At 38.9% G+C, this 6,869-nt stretch overlaps 1 long non-coding RNA gene across 2 annotated transcripts; it reads right to left on the reverse strand.

Annotated features, from left to right (window-relative positions):
• Nucleotides 1–1,057: 1,057 nt before the first annotated feature.
• LOC104002625 (uncharacterized) lies at nucleotides 1,058–6,032 on the reverse strand. 2 transcript variants are annotated; one of them, XR_674988.4, is made up of 4 exons: nucleotides 5,508–6,032; nucleotides 3,743–3,926; nucleotides 1,910–2,034; nucleotides 1,058–1,473 (listed from the first exon to the last, which is right to left on the reverse strand). It is a non-coding gene; the product is annotated as an uncharacterized LOC104002625 (long non-coding RNA). The 2 variants fall into 2 exon arrangements; XR_010152525.1 differs by lacking the exon at nucleotides 5,508–6,032 and adding an exon at nucleotides 4,964–5,058.
• Between the last annotated feature and the right edge of the window lie 837 nt (nucleotides 6,033–6,869).

Below are 6,869 nucleotides of genomic sequence, written 5' to 3' on the forward strand. Positions count from 1 at the left end.
TTGTTAGCCTGCATTGGGTTGTCATCTGTGTGACTTTGGCTCAGTCAACTTCTCTTAGCCTCAGTTTCCACATCTGTAAAGTGGGATACCTGTGTAATTAGATTTACTGTGAGTATTAAATAGGAGCCCACATGAGAAACGTATAACACAGTGCCCTCACATAAGCACTCGATAAACGGGAGCTGTTAGCCTACCATTTTCTAAATTCTTACAGAACTTAGAGTGCATGCCCCAAAATTTAGCACATATCTGAAAAACAACATAGAAATATATTCTCAAATCTGATGGGCAAGTATTTTCTCACCCAATAGACATAAGCACTTTGAGGGTAAGGTTGATTTTTGTTTGGTTCCAGCTGAGGAAGCAACCACTGTGAGCACTTTGAGTAAAGTCAAATCCTTCAGTCTTTTTTCACTGTTCTTTTCAACCTCTGATTATCAAAGAGATATTCTCCACTGGTACTACCACAGCTTTAACACCTTTCTGATACAGAATAACCTCCCTTTTCATGAAGAATGAAAATGCCTAAGGTTCAGGGAGCCTTAGATAAGCAACCATTATTTCGATGGTTACGTCGTATTGGTGGTACTTGTTTCTTGACTGTTTGTTTCCTTTTATAAAAGTGATATAAACTTTCTTTTTAAAATACATTTATTTATTTTTAAAAATTAAGTCTGCTTAAAAAAACAGGTAAATGATGGTACAAATAGTACTTAGACATGGCCAAAAATATCATAAAGGTGGTACTCAAATGAGTGATGTTGGGGAAATGCTGAGTTAATAAGTACTGAACTGATTAAAGCAGGAGTTCTGTTTACAAATGGAAAGCAGAAATTATATGTACTGCGCTAAAGCATTCACTAATTCCAACCTGATACCAGTATTGATTGACTCTACTTCCTCACCCCTACACTTAGCTTAGATAACTGAGTGTAGTGAAGTTATGGGTCTATAAGCATAAGGAACACTTCTAAAAAATCAGCATAATATTTTTCATTTCAACACCCAGGGCACTGACAACCAGCCCCTTTCAATTTTCTGGAAAAAAAAATAGAGATTTTGTGTTTTCTGATTTTATTGAAGCCGCCAGAAACCATCTGCACATATACCAGACATACAGGGTGACACCCATGACTCCAAATAGGCTGGCAAATTAGGCCAAGTGTATCTCTGTGTCTATAATTATCAATTGCAAACCCCAGAAAGATGTCTACAGAACTGAATCAGGAAGAAATGGGGTGCTCTCTCTCATCTCTCAGCTCAAACAAGCCTTGTTCAAGACCAATTAGCATGACTGGTGGTTCCTTCTTCCCAAAGGTTACACTTCCAGGCTGAGAGCATCTGCTGTACATTTCTTCATTTCTTTCCCATTTTGAGCAATTTGGTTCCTAAGCTCAGTTTCCTCGTGGCTTCCTGGAGCTCTGATGACAAACCGCCATACTTTGTTCCTGTCCTTTAAGGCCCTGAAGGGCACTAGAGAACACACAAAATTTGTTTCTAATTTTGCATCTGCCAAAACATTCCTATAACAATACAAGCCTATAAAAATAGGATGCAACATCCCTCTAATTCCACAAAATAAACAAATCCAAAAGGAAATTAAACACAGTCCTTGAAAATGCAGCATAAATATTTTTACACTCATTCCCCCTTTCCTTCGCTGGCAAAAACTTGTCCCTGAATTATGATTTAAGATTGCGTATTTATCCTTTTATGTTTACAACAGATAATCATGACATAAGCCAATGAAAAGAAACACTAGGGCTTTCTTCTTCTTCTTGGTTTCATGTTTTGTAAAATGAATGTCCCTTGGGACAGTTTAAGAGAATGTGGAATCCAATTTCCTCACTGGTGTTAGGAGTTTTATTTTTAACTCAACTACTCAAAATAATAGACATTCTCTACGTACCCTTATCCGCAGTTGGAGTACACCAGACATGAAGCAGAATTATCTTTCCTTTTTCGTTTTTAGATAGTTCAGGGTAACTTAGAGTTCTGAATTCCTGAATCTTGGCCAAGGTGATGTCATTAAATCTATAATGAAAACAGTGTCACTGAGAGAATTAATTCATTATGGTGGAATTAAGTTAAATCCTTTATGATATGCTATTAAGCACCCACACTAACTTGCTTGCATCAACCTAAATGAAGCACATTCAAATGCAAAAAAGAAAAACAAGTTCCAACCTCAAACCTCATTGGATATTAGGTAACTTTCGAAGTTAAATTTAACTATTAAAAATATTTGTAAATCTCATGGTATTTAAGACATCTTACATGTGTTGCAGTGGCCAAATACCTTGTGGTTTATGTAACATCTTTGCCTGAGGGAGTATAACTTACTGTATAAATCATTATTTTGTATTTTATAAATGTTTTTGCCTTATGACTCAGTTCCCGCAACAGCCAAATAGCACAAGAGCTGCCCAACATTTCATTAATCTTTAAAATATTATTACACTCAGTCCAGATATGATAAAAGTGTTGCCAGAGTTCGAAGTAACTTGATCAAGATTTTAAGGACATTTCTAATCCCCAAATTTACCATGTAATCAACAAATACTTATTTCATTAGGTCCTGGAGAGAGAAATAAACAAATAGGTTCTATTCCCTGTCCTCTAGAATTTTACAGTTCAGTCCGGAGCCATGACATATTCGTGTAAAAATCTATCCCCTTGAACCCATGCAGAAAAGGAAGAGCTATGTAACCATTAGCCATGTGCTTACAAGGGGCTATTTCTGCTTCTGACACCAAATTTCTGCTGAGTCCAGGGAAACTTCCCACTTCCTCTCTATATCCTGGCTCACCACATACTTATCTAGCATAATGAGTGCCTTGAAGGGGGTTGGGTTTCTTAGAGGAAAAAAACTTACGATGGTATTAAATATGAAAACTTGAATGTTAATCGTTTTTTTTTTTTTAATAAAGGTTACCACTTCAAAAATTAGGTCATTTCATGCTAGTGGAAAGAACATGCATTCTCATAAGATAACTGAAAGAAATCACAATTCATGTTCAAAGCATCTTGCTTCTGACACATGGCTGTTAAGTGACAAATGGAAATTTCCTGAGCTCAGTAAAACGACTTGACAATAGGCTGCATATAGTTTCTGTCGGAAAGCAGACTGTCAAAAAAAGTTGTAGCAATCATGCACCATCGTTAATGATGACCAGCCAAGCTCTTTGTCTGCAAAGACCGTGGACCAAATATTGTCACACTCAGTCATCGACTGTGCAAGGCTCTTTTTGTACCAACCTCATGAAAAGAAATTTTATTTTTAAAGATTGGCTCTCATTACAACAAGTATTACCCCAAACGGTCGAAATAACAAAAAAGAATTTGAAGCCTAGCCAATGACCTGCCTGCTTTATACAATATTGATAGGACAACCCCCTGGGCAACAAAGGAGTCTGATGGTGCCTTGGTTTTCTTTGTAATGAGATTTGGCCAGGATCAGGAAAATCATGTATTTATTTAAAATGGATAGCCTGACTGCTTCTCAAAAGGTTTGAAGTGGCTTGCAAAAACCAACCAACCAACCAAACAAAAAAAGCCAAGATGTTTTATGACTTAAAAAACGTTAAGAGTACAAAAAAAGAGAAAAGAAATAATCAAATGCATTAGCAGCCCGGGCGAATGCAGCTCCTTTAATTGAGCATTAAACAAACTTAAACGTAGCATTTCCTGTTCCAGAAGCAAGCAGGGCTGAAAACTTGGCTGGTGCACCACTAAAGCTTACCAGTTGTGTTTTCGGCTGGCATCCACTCCAACGGGATGATGCTCATGCTGTATTATATGTTAAATATTGTTATCATTATTCCAGGAGCCAGGCAGAGAATAGGCACTCAATAAATGGCAGCAGTTTTCAGTATTTTTCCCCTGCATTCCCAGCAGCCATATCACCTGCAGCATTCAGTTAATATCTATTTGAAATACACAGAAAATATATTCATGTTTTCCCTTTAAGCAACTGACTGTTAAGTGCCCTCTACCAGCAAAAGGAGGCAAGGACTTGATCTTTCTTGGGGCTCTATTTTCCTCTATAGGAGAAATGAGTACAAGAGGCCACAGCTTAATCGATGTTTACCAAAAATCTGACTTTTGGTTCCTAGCTGGGATTTTGCAACCACATTATAAATAACTTGAGTAACACACGAGGAGGATGCACCAATTCTAGTCCATTGCTGAATAATGTGTAAACACTATATGGCGTTTCTTTCATGTCTGCACAAAAGGGGGGGGGGGCACGTTTCTCTCCTTTTCTCTAATTTTCTTCATATTTAAGTTTCTCACCTCTGGAGGAGTGCATGGAGCTAATTGTGCATTTCCCTTGTGTGAATAAAGGACAGAGTGTCTGCTTTCACTTCAAATTGCTTGGCCCTCAATCAACATCACCATAAATGTGACATATGAATATTAAATCCAAATATTTTATTGGTACAGATAAATATGATTTGTAAAAAGAGTCAAATTAACAATCCATTACATACTAATGGGCTCTAATCAATAAGTTTAATTTGACTAAAAGGAGAGGGGCGGGGGGTGGGGGGGAGAAAAGAGACTCAATTACAGCCAAATGGTGCCATTTAAAATTATAAAGGTGACTGACTTCTACAACTTTTCAGCTGTATTCTGACTTGGGGGCTTATGGACCCAACACCGGAGCTGTGTTGAAAGTGAGCATCTGTCTGTGGTTTACACTCATATTTCCAATTATTTTTCTTTAAAATGAACCACTGTAAATACAAAAAGTACTGAGAACAATGCAAAGGAACAAGATCCCACAAAACAGAAAGAAAAACGTGTCTTTTAAAAGCCGTATTTGCTCCAGATTAGTTTAGTAAAAATGAAACAATGCACATAAATCCGAAGTTCCTTTTGTCCCGTCTCTATCTTAGCCTTCTCTTTCCCTTCCTCCTTCTCCAGCGGCTGGACTAAATGTTGTATGTTTCCTTCTTGCCTTCATTTCTGTACTTTCACTACATCTAGAGGAATCCAGAAGCCATGGGGAGTAGCACTTGGTGTCTTTGTGAAATTCTACAACTTGCTTTTTCCAACTGTCAACCTAGTTCATTCCTTTTAACTGTGATGTAGTATTCCACTATGTGATTCTGTCACTTCCTTTATTCTTTTATTTCTCTTTCATTCTCTTACTGACGGATGGTTAGGTTGGATCACCTTACTATAGTTATTCTGACATCAATTAGGAGAAAGCTGCCCAGGTCCCTGATTATTGAAGTAGATTTTAGATCCTTGGACAGATCGCAGCCTCACCTACGGGAAGATCTACATCCCCTCCTCCAGGGCTCTACCGAGGGAGAACCAAGGTAGAAAAGCATGCCTTTCCGGCTGCTGCTTTTGCATCTTATACCGACAGCCGGCTCACGGCAATGTGACTCAAGCTGGCAGGGGCCTTTGAGCATCAAACATGTCCTCTTTCCCCCTACCTACTTCGGCTCCGGTTTCTCTCCCGAAGCCTAAATAAAGAAGGTAACAGACAACACCTCTATTGGCAGAGGCTTCTGCCTTTTCCGTCAGGCTGGCTGCAGCACATCCGTAATCCTTATGTCAGCCTGCACTCTAGCGTTGCCGGCCCGGTCCAGCATCTGACAGCCGCGAATCCAAAGCTGCCGGCCTCTCGTTTCTAAGCAGCAGCTCACAGCGCCAGCCGCCCTCCCGCAGAAGGGGAACAAAGCCCGGCGGACTATCTCACTATCTTCTGGGTGGCAAGGAAATCTCAATTATACACCCAAGGGATGTGGTTTGTGAAAAACTAGGAAGAATGTTTAAATTGTATACGTAAATTGTTTTGTTTTACAAGCTGGGGTAAATCAGCACATTTGCAGCCCATATTTATCTGATCCACTCCATAAGACTCTTTTTGAATGTCTGCCCTTGATGTGGGGTAGATGCCTATGCAAAACATAACCGACCCCTAAATTCAATTAGGGCATTGGGGGGAAAATGGAAATCTTGCTTTGGGGTTAGTCATGACTGCTGAGAACTTCTCAGAATAGTTTCTTGGCTGTAACCGAAGATTGAAATCGAAGGATACGATTTCCAACGGATGCCGAGTAGTCAGAATGTTGGTTCGAGCTAGCCCTTTTAAGAAAAAGATGGTAAATGAAAGGCCTTCCTCTAATCTGATTTCTAGCTCATTAAAAAAAAATTCTTTGTGTCACCCCCAGCATAGGATAGTCAACATTTATTGAGCTGGATATAGTATAATTAATGTTCTCTGTCCCAATAACAATACATGATGGAAGATGGGAATGTATCATTCCATGGGACAAACTTTAAATTGCAAAAAAAAAAAAAAAAAAAAAAAAAAAAAAAAAAAACACCCCAAGGAAAACAATATTTGAAAAGAGAGTGTTTTATTTTTATTCACCTTTTAGCAGGAGAGCACACCCCAGGGATGTGGTTGATGAAGAAGTAGGAGTGTTTAAATTGTATATACAAACTGTTGTGTTTCACGAGCTGGGATAAATCACAGACAGAGGTCATGGTGATCAGAAAAGTTTGAGGTGGTGTGGAACTTAAGCAGGGATAATCTTCTGGCTTTGACCACGGGCTGCTGAACCCTAATCGCTGATAACAGCCGTCGAGCAGCAGAGAAACTCCACTTCATATCGATGTGGCATTTACTCTTTCAGAAAGCCCCCCACTCTGGCCGGCACTTATGGCAAGATAATTAATAGTCCCCTGAGTTATAGATTCCGAGCTAAAGGTAACAGTACATAATGGAAGTCAAGGTCACCCATAATACAGTAGCTTCTATAACAAAGGGGATTATTACTGCAATTACCGTCCTGTTGGAAAGATTTTATAAGTTTTCATCATTTTAATTCTTAAATCTTCCTCTT

Source organism: Pan troglodytes, chromosome 18 (genome assembly GCF_028858775.2).
Source record: "Pan troglodytes isolate AG18354 chromosome 18, NHGRI_mPanTro3-v2.0_pri, whole genome shotgun sequence".
Classification (NCBI taxonomy): Eukaryota; Metazoa; Chordata; class Mammalia; order Primates; family Hominidae; genus Pan; species Pan troglodytes.